Source organism: Camelus dromedarius, unplaced genomic scaffold (genome assembly GCF_036321535.1).
Source record: "Camelus dromedarius isolate mCamDro1 unplaced genomic scaffold, mCamDro1.pat HAP1_SCAFFOLD_20, whole genome shotgun sequence".
NCBI lineage: Eukaryota > Metazoa > Chordata > Mammalia > Artiodactyla > Camelidae > Camelus > Camelus dromedarius.
In genome coordinates, this window is record NW_026989806.1 from 173692 (window position 1) to 190039 (window position 16348).

The 16348-nt window shown below is 36.5% G+C and overlaps 1 protein-coding gene across 1 annotated transcript in view; it reads left to right on the plus strand.

The window, feature by feature from the left end:
• The window catches only part of LOC135320810 (uncharacterized), a 70210-nt gene that overhangs the window by 38294 nt on the left and 15568 nt on the right, over positions 1-16348 (plus strand). The window contains exon 15 of the mRNA XM_064483878.1: positions 2997-3091. The gene's annotated coding sequence lies outside the window, so the exon portion shown is untranslated. The remainder of the gene's footprint in view (positions 1-2996; positions 3092-16348) is intronic.

Sequence of the window (16348 nt, forward strand, 5' to 3'; positions counted from 1 at the left end):
CACAATATATTTATCAAAATCAGGATACTTATTACTGATTCAGTACTATTATGTATGCCACAGGTCATATTCAAATTGCACCAGCTGTTCTAATCATGTCCTACTTAATAATTTTTTTCTTGGTCCAACTGCAATCCAGATATTTGTGGGAAGGTTTTCAGTTTTTCACCATTGAGTATTGTGCTGACTGTAGTTTTGTCAAAAATAGCTTTTATTAAACAAGATTATGTAAATTTTATTATGATTTTTTCTACTTCTGTGAAATATGTCCTGGGTAAATTGATAGGGATCACCTTAAATCTGTAGATTGCCTTGGGTATATGACCATTTCAACAATATTGATTCTTCCAATCCAGGAGCATGGGATATCTTTCCACTTTTTTAAAGTCTTATTTAATTTCCTACATCAGTGTTTTATAGTTTTCTGTGTAGAAGTCTTTCATTTCCTTGGTTAGATTTACTCCTAGGTATTTTATTACTTTGGGAGCTATTTTAAAGGGGATTGAATCTTTATATTCTTTTTCTGTTGATTCATCATTAGTGTAAAAAATGAAATTTATTTTTGAATGCTAATCTTGTAACCTGCTACCTTGCTGAATTCTGTGATTATTTCTACTAGATTTTGGGTTTTCTATATTTAACATCATGTCAATTGCATATAGTGACACTTTTACCTCTTCTTTTCCAATTTGGATCCCTTTTATTTCTCTCTTGCCTGATTGCTGTGGCTAGGACTTTCAAGACTATGTTGAATAGGACTGTTGATAGTGGGTAACCATGTCTTATTCCAGGTTTTAGTGGGAAGATTTTGAGTTTTTCACCATTGAGTACTATGCTGGCTGTAGGATGTGTAGACGTATTTTTGATTTAGCGTTCCCTTTGGATAATTGCCCAGGAGTGGAATTGCTGCATCATAAGTTATTTGTATTTTTAGTCTTTTTAGGAATCTCCATACTGTTTTCCACAATGGCTGCACCAAACTGCATTGACACCAACAGTGTATTAGGGTGCTCTTTTCTCCACACCCCCTCCAGCATTTTTCATTTGTGGAATTTTGAATGATGGCCATTCTGACTAGTGTGAGATAATATCTCATTGTAGTTTTGATTTACATTTCTCTGATAATTAGTGATATTAAGCATTTTTTCATGAGCCTATTGGGTATTTATATGTGTTCATTGGAGATTTGCTTGTTTAGGTTTTCTGCTCATTTTGGGATTGGGTTATTTGTTTTTCTTATTAAGTCATATGAGCTGTTTATATATTCTGGAGACCAAGCCATTGTCAGATTCATCTTTTGCAAATATTTTCTCCCATTCCATAAGTTACCGAATTGTTTGGTTTATGGTTTCCTTTGCTGTACAAAAGCTTGTAAGTTAATTATATCCCACTTGCTTAGTTTTGATTTTATTTCTATTGTTTAGGTAGACTGCCCTAGTAGAACATTGTTGAGATGTATGTGAGATAATGTTTTGCCTATGATTTCTTCTAGGAAGTTTATTGTGTCTTGTCTTATGTTTTAGTCTTTAATCCATTTTGCATTTATTTTTGTGTATGGTGTAAGGGAGTATTCTAACTTCACTGATTTACATGATGCTCTCCAGTTTCTCCAACACCATTTGCTGAAGAGACTCTGTTTATTCCATTGTATGTTCTTGCCACCTTTGTTGAAGATTAATTGACCAAAATTTTCTGGGTTTACTTCTGGGCTTTCTATCCTGTTCCATTGATCCATATTTCTGTTTTTGTACTAATACTATGCTGTTTGATTACTGTAGCTTGTAGTATTTTCTGAAATCTGAGAGGGTTATTTCCCCAGCCTTATTCTTTTTCTTCAGCAATGCCTTGGCAATTTTGTGTCTTTTGTGTTTCCATATAAAATTTAATATGATTTGTTCTATTTCTCTGCAGTATGTCCTAGGTAATTTAATACATGTTGCATTAAATCTGTAAATTGCCTTGGGCAGGTGCATGGGATATCTTTCCATTTTTTCAGGTTTACTTTAATCTCCTTAATCAGTTTCATTGTTCTTCATTTATAAAAATTTCACCTCCTTGATTAAATTTATTATTAGATATTTTATTACTTTGGGTGCTATTTTAAAAGGGAGTGTTTCCTTACATTCTTTTCCTGATGATTCATTATTAGTATAAAGAAATGCAACCAATTCTTGTCCATTAACCTTGTATCTGCTACCTTGCCAAATTCTTTTATTAGTTTTAGTTTTGTGTGAAACTTTCAAATTTTTCTGTATTCAGTATCATGTCATCTGCATATAGTCACAATTTTACCTCTTCCTTTTCCTATTTGGATCCTTTTTATTTCTTTTTCCTTACCTGATTGCTGTGGCTAGGGCTTCGAAGACTATATTGAATACAAGTGGTGAGAGTGACAACCTTGTCCTTTATGAAGATTATACTGTATAGCACAGGGAAATATATACAAGATCTTGTGGAAGCTCACAGCAAAAAACAATGTGACAATGAATACATGTATGCTCATGTATAACTGAAAAATTGTGCTCTACACTGGAATGTGACACAACATTGTAAAATGACTATAACTCAATTTTTAAAAGTTAAAAAAAAAAGCTTTTATTATGTTGAGCTATGTTCCCTCCATAACCACTTTGGTAATGTGTTTTATCATAAATTAGTGTTGAATTTTATCAAATGATTTTTCTGCATCTATTGAGATGATTGTGTGTGTGTGTGTGTGTGTGTGTGTGTGTTTTTCTCTTGTTGTGATGCATTACATTGATTGATTCATGTATGGTGCAGCATCCTTGTGTTCCTGGGATGAATCCAAATTGATCATGGTGTATGATCTCTTTTATGTGCTGTTGGACTCTGCTAATATTTTGGTGAGGAGTTTTGCATCTATGATCACCAGTGGTATTAGTATGTAATGTTGTTTTTTGGTAGTACCTTTGTTTCTGGTATCAGGCAAACGGTGGCTTCATAGAATGAGTTTGGGGGTACTCTCTCTTTTTCAGTCTACTGGAAGTGTTCAAGAAGGACTGTATGAGTTCTCTGTATGTTTGATCGAATTCCTCAGTGAAGCCTTCTGGTCGTGGACTTTTGTTTCTAGGTAAGCCTTTATTTCTAATTCAATTTGATTTCTCCTGATTGGTTTGTTCAAGTGGTCAATTTTTCTTCATTCAGTCTTGGTGGACTCTATGTTTCCAGAAACTTGTCCATTTCTTCTAGGTTATCCACTTTGTGTCCTTATAGTTGTTCATAGTATTCTCATATTACATTGTGTATTTTGTGGTATTGTTTGTAATTTCTCCATTTTCCTTTCTTATTTTGTTTATTTCTGCTCTCTCTTTTCTCTTCTTCATGAGCTTGGCCAGAGATCTGTCAATTTTGTTTACTCTTTCAGAAAACCAGCTCTTGGTTTGATTGATTTTTTCCATTGTTTTTTAATCTTTATTTATTTCCTCCGTGATCTTTCTTATTTTCTTTCTTCTGCTGACTTGCTTTTGTTTGCTCTTGGTTTTAGCTAGTAGGTTAGAATTTTTATTTGAGATTGTTCTTCTTTTTTGAGGAAGTCCTGTATTATTATGAGCTTCCCTCCTAGGACTGATTTTCCTGCAAAGCATAGATTCTCTGTGGTTATGACTAGGAAAACTTTAAATAGATGTTTTCCAAGAGCAGTTTTATGTTCACATCAAAACTGAGAGGAAGGTACAGAGATTGCCCATATGCCCTGTCCCCATACTTGCACAGCCTTCCCTATTAGGCCACTCTGGTGGGGGACGTTTCTATCTGTTACTGTTGATGAACCAATAATGACACATCTTTATCACCTGAAGCTCATGGTTTTTATTAAGTTTCACTCTTGGTGTGCATTCTGTGGATTTGGACAAATGTGTAATGACATACATCCATTATTATAGTATCAAGTGGAGTATTTTCACCAGCTTCAAAATCTTCATTGCTTGCCTATTCAGCTCTCCCACCCAAAATCCCTGGCAACCACCAATCTTTTTACTGTTCATATGGTTTTGCATTTTCTAGGTTGTCACATAGTTGAAATCATACAATATGTAGCCTTTTCCAATTGGCTTCTTTCACTTAGTAATAGCCATTCAAAAAAAAAAAAGGCATTCAAATTTCTTCCATGTCTTTTCATACCTTGATGGCTCATTTGTTTTTAGGATAGAGTATTATTCTATTGTCCAGCTGTACCACAGTTTATTTATCCATTACCTAATGAAGAGCATCTTGGTTGCTTCCAAGATTTGGATATGATGGATAAAGCTGCTCTAAACATCTATATATTGTTTTTTGTGTGGACATAAGTTTTCAACTCCTTCTGGTAAATACCAAGGAGTGCAACTGCTGGATTATATTGTGCATGAGTGTTTAGCCTTTTAAGAAGTTGACAAACTGTCTTCCACAGATTCCCTACCATCTTGCATTCCCATCAGCAGTGAATAAGAAGTGCTATAGATCCACATCCTCACCAGGGTTTGGTGTTGTCTGTGTCCTGAATTTGGGGTGTTCTAATATGTTTGTTTCCATTTGCCTAACGACATATGATGTGGAACATTTTTTTATATGCTTATTTGCCTTCTGTGTATTTTCTTTGGTGAGATGTCTGTTAATGACTTTTGGCTACATTTAATCAGGTATTTTTGTTTCACTGTTGAGTTTTAAGTGTTTTGTGTATATTGAAGATAATACTCCTTTATCAGATGTGCTTTTTGAAAATATTTTCTCCAAGTAAGTGTCTTCTCTGTCATTCTCTTGGCATTATCATTTCTCCAGCAATTTTTTAAATTCAGTTATACTTTTCAACTTCATGTTTTCCATTCCTTTTTTTTAAAGTAAGTTCTCTCATATTATTTTCTATTAGATGAAACATTTGCATATCTTCCTTTAAAATTTTTATCATGATTTTTTGTTCTTATAAGAGTTAAATGTCTAATATTATATCTATAATATCTAATATCTGTGCTCAGATATTGAAAAATAACATTCATTTGATTTGTACTTTTATTCTCCTTTAGTATGGAACAATTTTCAGCATTTCTTTTCTTTCATGATCTTATGATTTTTGAAGAACATATATCATTAATTTTATAGTGTCCATTTTATATTTTTCTGATATTGCCTCATGACTAGTTCCATGTCATGTATTCTTAGCAGGAGCACAACAAGCATCAGTGATGCTATGTTCTTCCAAAGGTGTTATTTTAGATGGCACAAGATATCAATTTTTCCATTTATGGGTGATGCCTAAGTTCATCAATTCACTAGGTGGTGTCTATTAGGTTTCTTCCCTATAAAGTTCTTTTTTCCTTTGTGACTAACCAGTAACTTGAGATTATGTAAATATTCTGTTCTTCAGCAAGACTTCACCCACTGTTTTTAGCATCTATTAATTTGAGATTATGTAAATATTCTGAGATTATGTAAATACTCTGTTCATTTTTTAATACTTATTCAATTTCATTTCTAGTGATCGGTTTGTTCTAGTGGTCAATTTCTTCTTGATTCAATCTTTGTGGGCTGTATATTTCCAGAAACTTGTCCATTTCTTCAAGGTTATTCATTTATTTTCCATAAAGTTGTTCACAGTATTCTCATATGATATTTTGAATTTCTGTGGTATTAGTTGTAATTTCTCCATTTTCCTATCCTATTTTAATTATTTGTGCTCTGTCTTTTCTCTTCTTTGTGAGCTAGGCCTGAGGTTTGTCAGTTTTATTTACTCTTTCAAAAAACCATCTCTTCATTTGATTGACTTTTTCTATTGTTTTTTAAATCTCTATTTATTTCCTCCCTGATCATTATTGTTTTCTTCCTTCTGCTGACTTTAGGTTTTGTTTGCTCTTCTTTTTCTAATTCTTTTAGTTGGTTGGTTAGGTTGCTTATTTCAGATTGTTTATCTTTTTTGAGGAAGGCCTTTATTGCTATGAACTTTCTTCTTAGGACTGCTTTTGCTGCATCCCATAGATTTTGTGTGGTTGTGATTTTTGTCATTTGTCTCAAAGTATTTTTTTAATTTCTTCTTTGAATTTAACATTGACCCATTGGTTTCTTAGTATCATATTATTTAATCATTATCCTGTCATTTTTTTCTCCTACGTTTTGCTGTAGTTGATTTCTAGTTTCATGGCATTGTGTTCAGAAAAAAATGCTTAAAAGAATTACTATCTTCCTAAAATTGTTGAGTCTTCTTTTGTGCCCAAGTGCATGATCCATCCTAGAAAGTGTTCCATGTGCACTGGAAAGAATGTATATTGTAATTTTTGGGGATGTAATATTCTGAAAATATCAACCAAGTCTAATTGTTCTATTGTATCATTTAGTTGCTGTTTTGCCTTTATCTTTCTGTCAGGAAAACCTGTCAAGTGATGTGAATGGGGTGTTAAAATCTCCTACTATGATTGTGTTCCCATAGATTTCTCTCTTTATATTTGTTAGTATTCACTTTATGTATTTAGGTTCTCCTATGTTTTGTTCTTGTATGTTAACATGTATACTATCCTCATCTTGCATTTTGCCTTCAATCATTATATAGTGCCCTGCTTATCATTATTTATGGCTTTAGTTTTTAAGTTATTTTGTCTGTAATCAGTATTGCTAGTCCTACTTTGTTTTTTTTTTTTTCCATTTGCATGGAATATCATTTTCCATCCTCTCATTCTCACTCTATGTCTCTTCTTCTCCCTAAAGTGTGTATCTTGTATACAGCATACAGCATGTTCTTGTTTTATTTTCCAATATACCACTCTGCCTTTTGATTGGAGCATTTAGTCCATTGACATTTACAGTAATCATTGATAGACTTGTATTTATTGCCATTTTGAACTTAGTTTTGCAGTTGATTTGGTATTTCCTCTTTGGTTTTTTTTTTTCTTTTTCTTTTTGCGGTTTGATAATTTTCCTTGTATTATCTCTGTTTTATTTTGTGTGTGTCTCCGTTGTTAGTTTTTGTCATGTGGTTACTCTTTTATATATATATATACTAGCCCATTACTATATATGTTTGTTTTAAACAGATAGTGATATAAGTTCAAACCATCCTGCCAAAAACAAAAAAAGAAAAAGAAAAGAAAAATACTCTTAATTTTCTTGCTCCCTTCTCCCACTCTTAATGATTTAGACGTCTCTCTTACAATTTCGTGTTTATCCTGTTGTTATTCATTGTAGTTATCGTCTTTCCAATTATGTTCTTTTTCCTTTCAGTAGAAACCTGGCCATCCTGATTATAATATGTCTTGGTGTGGTTATGTTTGGTTTCTTCTTGTTTTGGACCCTCTGTGCTTCCTGTACTTGGATATCTGATTGCTTCTTTAGGTTTGGGGAGTTTTCAGTTATGTTTTTCTTTAAATGCCTTTTCAATCCCTTTTGTTCTTTCTTCTCCTTCTGGGACCCCAATTATGCATACATTGACACACTTTATATTATACCATATATCACTTATATTGTTTTCATTGATTTTTTTTCTCTCTCTCTGCTGTTCTGATTGGGTGATTTTGTTTTCCTGTCTTCTAACTCACTTATTCATTCCTCTGCATTATCTAGCCCACTAGCTCTCATTTCAATAAATGGGTTTTCCAATTTTATGTGGCTCCTCTTTATAGTGTTAATTTCTTTTTTTGACAAATTCTCTGTCCCTAGGCACAATTTGTTTCATTTCCTTCTGTACTGTGATCAGTCATTTTTTGAAATAATGATGTAGTAGACTACCAAAGTCTGTTTTATTGATTATTCTTTCAGGGAATTTCTCTTGTTCTTTTAATTGGGAGTGATTCTTGGCTTCTTTACTTTTCTTATCTTTCTCTGGCACTATGGATTATAAAGTATCAGTTATCTACTCTGGTCCTGAAAGGTTTTATTTATTAATTTATTTATCTGAAGTGGATGCAGAAATAAAACTATAAAAGAGAAATGTAAAATAAAAAAATTGAAAACAGTGTATAATCAATAACAGAAGAACAAAACAAATAAAAATCAAGTTGAAATCAATTTAAAATTAATAAAAATATTTTAAAGAAAAATTTTGTTATTAATGAATAAAATATTTTTAAAAAGTAAAAATTATAGAAAATATGGATATATTTCTCTATAGACTGTTCCCTTATAATTTTGTTGAGAGTTCTTTCTTACTCACAGGTAGTTGCCAAGTCTTCCTTCCTTCCTTTTTGCCTGTTATTAATTTGGTTGGGGATTTGGCCAGTGTTCTGGTGGCAAGAGCATGCCCTGGCTGTTTAGTGGGGCCTCCTTTTTGTTCTGTTGTTGTCACCGACCCTATCCTCACCCTGCTGCCTGAATTCCACTCACTGGTTCTAGAGGCCCACCAGTCATGTCCCTGGATCAGGGAAAATGGCCTCACTAGCCCTTGTCCCTGCTCTGTGCCAAATCTCTTCTTCTTATTCATTTGTCTTAGAAGCAAGAGTCCACAGAGGCACCTTTGCAGAAAGATTCCCTGTGCCTGGGGCTGTAAACAAATCTCAGTCTCACCTATGAGATTGCCGAACCCTAGGTATAGCTTCAGGTTTCAACCCCACTTTCACTTGGGAGCTGCACACTGGAGAATATGGTTGTTGTTGTTAAGCCCTGCCTCTCTTCTCCCAAGGATACACAAATAATGGTGCCATGGGTCTGTAGAGACAAATGCTACAGTGCCCCTCTCCCTAGGGCACACCTGCAGTGTAGCTTTGTGTGTGTGTGTATGTGTGTATTTTATAAGGGACCCAGGCTTTTCTGATCTGTATATCCCCCTAGCTATGGCACACAGCTCATTGAAGTCCCCCAAGCTTGCCTCTGTACAGTTGGCCCATGTCCTTTTCCTGGCTCTGGAAGCCTGTCCTGTCCCAACACTGCTGGTTGATGTCTATGCCTGGGGATTACAGGGATCCTTTGTGCCCACTTAACTTAGTTCTGTCAGTCAAAGGCCATACCATCCAGATCCAAGCCTTGGAAGTTCCCCCTCCATCCCACTGACCTCTACTTTGGAGTGAATGAGAACCAGCAAATGAAGGCTATTTCTTTTTTGTCACTCTCTCCCTGCAGGACCGTTTCCCCACTATTTTCCTTTCTCTTCCTTTTTTTTTTCCTTTTCTCCTACTCGATTGGCAATGTATTTTGTCTTTTGAAGAAGGCAATGTTCTGTCAAAGTTCAGCAATTTTTCTGTTTGGATGGGTGGGTTCATGGATATCAGTCTTGGTGTATTTTTGGGAGAGGGTGAGCTACAAGTGTCCTTCTACTCCACCATCTTTGCCCTTCTCCTCTGCTTATTTTCTATTTAGAGTAAACCTTTCATTATTTACTTTATCATAGGCTTAGTATTGCTGAATTCTTTTAGTTTTTGCTTGTCTGTGAAATTCTTTCTCTTTCTATTCTAAAGTACAGCCTTACTGCATAAATTATCCTAGTTTGCAGCTTTCTCTCATTCAGAACTTTTAATATATATTGCCACTCCCTTCTGGCCAGCAGTGTTGGTGAAGGGAAACCAACAGATAGCCTTATGGGGTTTTTCTTATAACTAACAATTCATTTTTCTCTTGCAGCCTTTAGTATCATTTCTTTATCTTTAACTTTCACCATCTTAATTTTAATATGTCTTGGTGTAGGTCTATTTGGGTTCTTCTTCTTGAGTACTCTCTGTGCTTCCTGTACTTGGATATTTGATTGCTTCTTTAGGTTTGGGATATTCTCAGTCATGATTTCTTCAAATACCTTTTCAATCTCTTTTGCCTTTTCTTCTCCTTCTGTGACCACTCTTATGCATAGGTTGGAATGTTATATATTATCCCATAGATCCCTTATATTGCTTTCATTGTTCCCTTTTTTTTCTTCCTGCTTTTCTGTCTGCTGTTCTTATAGGGTGACTTCTCCTATCATGTCTTCTAAGTCACTTATTCATTCTTCTGCATTGTCTAGTCTGCTTTTGACTGCCTATAGCTTGGCTCTTTTCATAGCCATTGAGTATTATGTTTTTAATTATCGCCTCTTTATAGTTTCAATTTCCTTTTCATAATGTTCTCTCTCTCTATTTATAGTCTCTTTTATTTCTTTCAGTGCTTTCATCCCTCCAGTTTTGAAGTCATGATCTAGTAGACTATTCAGATGTATTTCATTGACTGTTCTTTCTGGGGATTTCTATTGTTCTTTTAATTGAGAATCATTCCCCTCCTTCTTCATTTTACTTATATCTCTCTGGCACTATGTATTATGAAGTATCAGTTATCTTCTCTGTCCTTCAAGGGATTTTTTTTTTTTTTGAAGAGGATGTGTTCCTGTGTAGACTGCGCACCCCTAATAATTTTTTCGCTATGTCTGTTTTTAGTATGGATGGTAGCCATGTCTTTCTTCCATGTGTGTTATCTGTTTTCCTTTTGATTAGATATGTGGCTGGTGTTGTGGTGACCAGAGCCTTCTCTGGTTTTTTAGTGTGGTCTCCTTTTTGTTCTGTGGTTGTCATATCTCTGTCAGGGACTGAGTCTGTTTCCTTTTTGTTGGGAGTGAGGCTTCCAGACCTGGTTCTGAACTCTGGTGCATAATAGGTGGGGTTGGAGCACTTTAAGTACTTTTTCTTGACACTGACCTTGTCCTAGCTTTAGTGACAGGAATGTCAGTCTGCTGCTCTGGTGTCCCCCAGGTTCTCTGCCCCCAATTCCACTGAATTCTGGGTCACACACTTGGTTGGTGATGCTCTATCAGGTCAGTGACATCCCCAGCAGCAAACACTGCACCTGCACTTTCCCTGATACACAAACTATGCTCACTTGTCTTAGATGCCTACACCAGTAGGGCTTCCAGCACTCAGTGACTACATTCATGCTACCAGATCAGCACCATGCCAAGTCCCAAATGCTGCCCCTTCAATCACCCCACTTTGCAAATTCTGCTCACTCTTCCTAGACTCCCACAGGTCATGCAACTTGGTCAGAACTACTCTGAGTGCTGCATCCACTCAGGGTAGGTGGGCTCACAGAAAATGGCCACACCAGCACTCACCCTCACTCTGTACCAGAACTCTAGTCCTTGCCCAATTGTCTTAGAGGTGTGGGTCCGCAAAGGCACCTGCATAGCAAAATGGCCCCCTTTGCTTGGAGTTGTAAACAAATTTCAGCCCTGCCTGTGAAGTTGTGGAGCCTCTAGACATGAATTTGTGTTTCAATTCCACCTCTGCCTGGGAGCTGCACACTAAGGGATATGGTGGTTGTGGTGGAGCCCTGCCTCTCTTCTCCTAAGAACACACCAGCAATGGTGCCACAGGCCTGTGTAGACAAAGGCTATGGCCCAGCCTCATTGTGCTCCTCCCTGCAATGCACACCAGAAGTATTGCTTTCTTTTTTTTAATTTTATGGGGAACTCAGGCTGTTCTGTTCTCTATACCCTCCCAGACATAGTTCATAGCATACTTCAGCCCCCTGAGATTGCCTCTGTGCAGTTGGCCCCAGTCCATCACTTGGCTCTGGCAGCCATTCCCAGCCCATCCCCTGCTGGTTTGTGTCTAAGGCTGAGGTCACAGGGAAATTTAGTGCTCATTTTACTTATTGTTTTGTGGGCCAAGGGCTAGTTTGCACAGATACAAGACTTGGAGTCCCCCCTTCCCCCCAGTTTAAGAGTGCAAATCCTCCTTTGTCACTCCTACACTGTGGGATTTGTCCCAAGCTATTTTCCTTTTACTTTTTTCCTACCAGATTTGTGGTGAATTCTGTCTTTTGAAGAAGGAGATGTTCTGTTAATGTTCAGTAGGTGTTCTGAGTGAATGGGTAGGTCCCAGGGTGTCTCTCGGTGTATTTGTGGGAAAGGGTGAGCTACTAATGTCTTTCTACTCCACCATCTTGGCTGCTCCTGACTCCTCTTTCTTAAATTTGATACTGAAATTACTAATAATTGGCCAGAATTCTCCATGTTTCCATGATATATTCAGACAGATATTGTATACCTGTCTGAAAATTAACATGGCATTTCTTATTTTTAAAAAAATTGACAGCACATTCTGCAGGGAAGAAGTAAATATAAGTGTAATCCTATGAATTTTCAATAAAAGGATGAACTGATGGAAAGTCTGGTAGCCATGTACAGTGAACATCAGTTATCTTTGTTCTACCTTCCTTGATAATGCCTTTTTCTGTGGTACTAATTTCTTCTCTTCCCTCTACTGATCAAAACTTCTCCACTTGAAGGCATATAGTGGTGAGCATAGCTGCCTTCCAAAACTTCTCCACTCTCCCCTGTGAACAAAACTTAAAACTAAAATGTCTTAGCCAGACATCCAAAGTCCAACATAGTTTTATCTTAATTCCACTCCCCCACAATTCATATAATTCTAGGAAATAAAGGTGAACATGTCAGTCTAATACTGGAAGACACTGAATTTATTTTGAATGTTTATTGATGGATGTCTAATATCAGTTTTAGATTTTTTTTTCCTCTTGGTCTAAATCTAATTCCCCAAAAGTAAGTATTTAAGTATTTTCTCTGCTGGGTTTAAGCCTTGCAAGTTATTTACTAATTATAGACTAGAATCGTCCTTATATTATGAGATAATGAAATACAAAACACATTTCAAATTGCTTCTCCACTTACTCTCCTCTTTCTTTTAGAGAATAAAAGTTTATTGTTGAATTTTAATGCATAATTAAAATATATCTATATATATTTATTTATATTTATTTATTGAAGTATAGTTAATTTACAATGTTATGTCAATATCTGGTGTACAACATAATGCTTCAGTCATACATTAACATACATATATTCTTTTTTATATTCTTCTTCACGATAAGTTACTACAAGATATTGAATATAGTTCTCTGTGCTATACAGTATGGAATTGTTGTTTATATTTTATATATATATTAATATCTGCAAATCTCAAGCTCTCAATTTAGCCCTTCCCACTCTCTTCTCCCTCTGGAAACCACAAGTTTGTTTTCTATGTCTGTGAGTCTTTTTTTTTTTAATAATTTCATCTATCTTTTAGATGCTACATATAAGTGATATCATATGGCATTTTTCTTTCTCTTTCTGACGTCACTTAAAATGATATTCCCCAGGTCCACTCATGTTGCTTTAAATGGCATCATTTTATTATTTTTTATGGATGTGCATTATTCCATTGTATAAATATACAACTTCTTTATCCAGTCATCTGTCCTCTTGTTAATCTTACTGGAGAAACCAAATCTTACTGGAGAGTCCAATGCTCACAGCCTAGGTCACAAGTGGAATAGTCAATTTGTTTTGGCTTGCTTTGAACTGAAAATAGTTGTGTTAGAGGATTTCATTTCCTATGATGATGCCTTTTTCCACACAGTAATGTTCCCACTGTTTAGTCATACCTTTCCTGAATCTCCCTACATGGACAGAAATGTCAAGCTTCACCATAAGAGACACAAGCTCATAGACTTTATACTTCCAGAATGATTCAAGATTTGGATGTAAGACTCAGGTTAGAATCAGTGCATTAAGTTGTTCAACAAATAAACTACACAGACTTAGTGTATGCCAACCTCAGACACTGGCTGCAAGTGGAGTCAGGGTATTCACAAACCAGAAGGCATCACTGAGTTTGATGTCCAGAGTTTTTACTTGGGCTTTATAATTTATTAAATCATTGGACACATGATTAATCTCCATCTCCAGCACCATCTCCTCCCATCTTCCCAGAGTTCAGCATGGCCCTAATTTTCAACCCTCTAATTATGTGGCTGGTCTTTCTGGGATTAGCCCTCATGCTGAAGTTAACTTGGGGCCCACTACCATGAGTCACCTCATTAGCATAAGAGACACTCTTCTCACTCAAGAAATTCCAAGAGTTTTGAAGTTCTGTGTCTGGTACCAGAAATAAAGGACAGATATTTTATTTACTATACCACAGGTAATAACTAAAAATGTGGTATGCATGAGAACTACAAAGGAGATTGCTTAAAATTTTACCCTTTGTAGAACTGAATTGAGGCTCAGAACTTCCCAACTTTCAGGAGCACATAAAGAATGCTACAATGCTGATGAGCATGTAAATTGCTACAATCACCTGAGAAGCAAATATCTGTCAGTATCCACTTCAACCTGAACATACAGATAAACCTATTCCAGCAAATCTGCTTCTAGGTAAATACCTAATAAAAGTGGCCACTGTCAGGAAAAACTGAAACATTTTGAAACACACACTCAACCACACAAAAGATTACTTGGTGTCTCTCTAGGTCACCCTTTGAATATTTCAAATTCAATGTTACTGAGCTATTTTCTAACTCTGTACGTAGTAGGAAACATACAGTGATATAAATTATTATTTTTCTGTAGAAATGCTAATGTACTTAATCTTGTGGAATGCAATTGCTGGGTACCATTGCCTCAGTGTGCTGTGGTTTGTCTAGATTTCTTCTTTAAAGGAACCCTTCATCTCCTCTCTAAGTCACCATTTCTAAGAGGGTCAACACTTAAATTGGTGTGAAATATGAGACATAAAATATGATAGCACATCTTAATTTGACCTTCAGGGACTTTTACATTCTGGCCTCAAGCATCATTTCCAAATTCACCTTTTTATTTCCCTTTCTCAACTCATATCCAAAGATTGTTACTGACACTTCAGCCATCTTGCATGATGTCTTCATCCATTACCCAATTCCTCTCCCAGCACACATGCTCACACACACAAACACACACAAACATGACCACTTCCATCTGCCTTCCTTTCCTCTTTGAACTTTTTGAGCACTACTGTGAGCCACTCACTTAAAGTTCAATTATACATCATCTTACATATTTACCTTAGTGCATACCAATCTCTCCTTTTGCTTGGCAAGTTCTGAAGGCTTATCCTTCCTGTTATTAACTGATTTGTTATCTGGTCCTTGGGTGAAGTCTTTTATGCATATGAATTAAAAGAGAAGCAGTCAAGGGAATGGTTGATGAAGAAGTATAAAAATTGCCATGTTGGAAAATCTAGGACAGCAAAAAGAAAAAACAAACAAAAATAATTGGTCATGCAGAGAATCTGTGAAACCAATGATCTTTATGCTTTAAGTCCAGGATTACCTCCCTGCCTAGTTCATTGGAATTCAAACCTAGGAATTTGCCCATGTGGTCCCACACAAGCTCCACTTTCTGCTTCTGCTATTCATTCTTGTGGAATTTTTTTATGACATCTGCCTCCAGCCTGTCTTTGTCTTCTGGTTTCTGCTCATGTCCCTTCATCCCAGTTCTTAGTGACTTGTCAGATGTCACTGAGGTCACAGCCATGAAGTTCCTTATACCATGTCTGGTGCAGGGTAGGTTCTCAGTGAGGATTTTCCTTCTTCTTAAAGTAGCTCAGATTTGTTATTATGCTTCCCGTGGAAGCGAGCAAAAGGCTTTTATTAAATTAGGAAATAAAAGCAACCTGTGTTGTTTCTTGGTCAAAGATGTCAGCCTGAGACAGAATTCTAAGTTGGATGCGTGGATAGTCAGTGGGAGCACCACAGGGCCCTCTCCCTCCTTGTCTCTCTAGATGGACTCACTTGCTCATTGTCCTTTAGGGGCTTAAGGAGCAAGTCTGAAATCACAGCTCCTTGTTCACATCAGAGGCTGCCATCCAACAACTGTTGCCCTGACTCCACCCTCTCCTCCAGCAGCACCAGCTCAACTCCAGAGTAGAAGCTGAGAGCAGTGTCTTTAGATCAGAGTCCAGACTGCTAGCTCTTCCTGCATAAACTGGGGTGCCCCGGCACTGAGCTGTGTTGAATGGCAGCAAGCATCCACTTTTTAGCAGGTAGGGCTTCCCCCTTCCCCACTCTCTCACCCTTAGAGTCTCTTCCCCCTCTCCCCTTCCTCCCCTCCATCCTTCTCTAACACACCCTTGAATAGATGATGCTGGCTTGCAGCTGTTAACTTAGTTCTTTTTTATAAACCCAGTAGTTTATTTAAAAGTAGAAATTTTAGGTTTACTGGACAAAATCCCACTACAGTTGACACATACAGACACTAGACTACTGTACATTTAAAAAAAGAAAAAATCAAGAAGGGCCAAGGTGGTGGAGTAGAATGAAACTCTTAGCTCACCCTCTCCCACAAATGCACCAAGACTGACATCCACTGACCCACCTATCCAATCAGAATGTCTACTGAACTTTGACAGAACCTTACTTTCATCAAAAGACAAAACATGCCATTAATCTGGCAGGAGAAAAGGAAAATAAAAGGAAGAAAAAGGGAAATAGTGCAGTCCAGTCCCATGGGGAGGGAGCAGCAAAGGTTGTATAGTGCTTATTTGCTGGGTCTCTCCCACTCCGATGAAGAGGTAAGCTGGATGGAGGGGGAACCTCTGAGGCTTGAAATTGTATAGAATAGCCCTTAACTGACAGAACAAAATTAAATGGGCAAAAA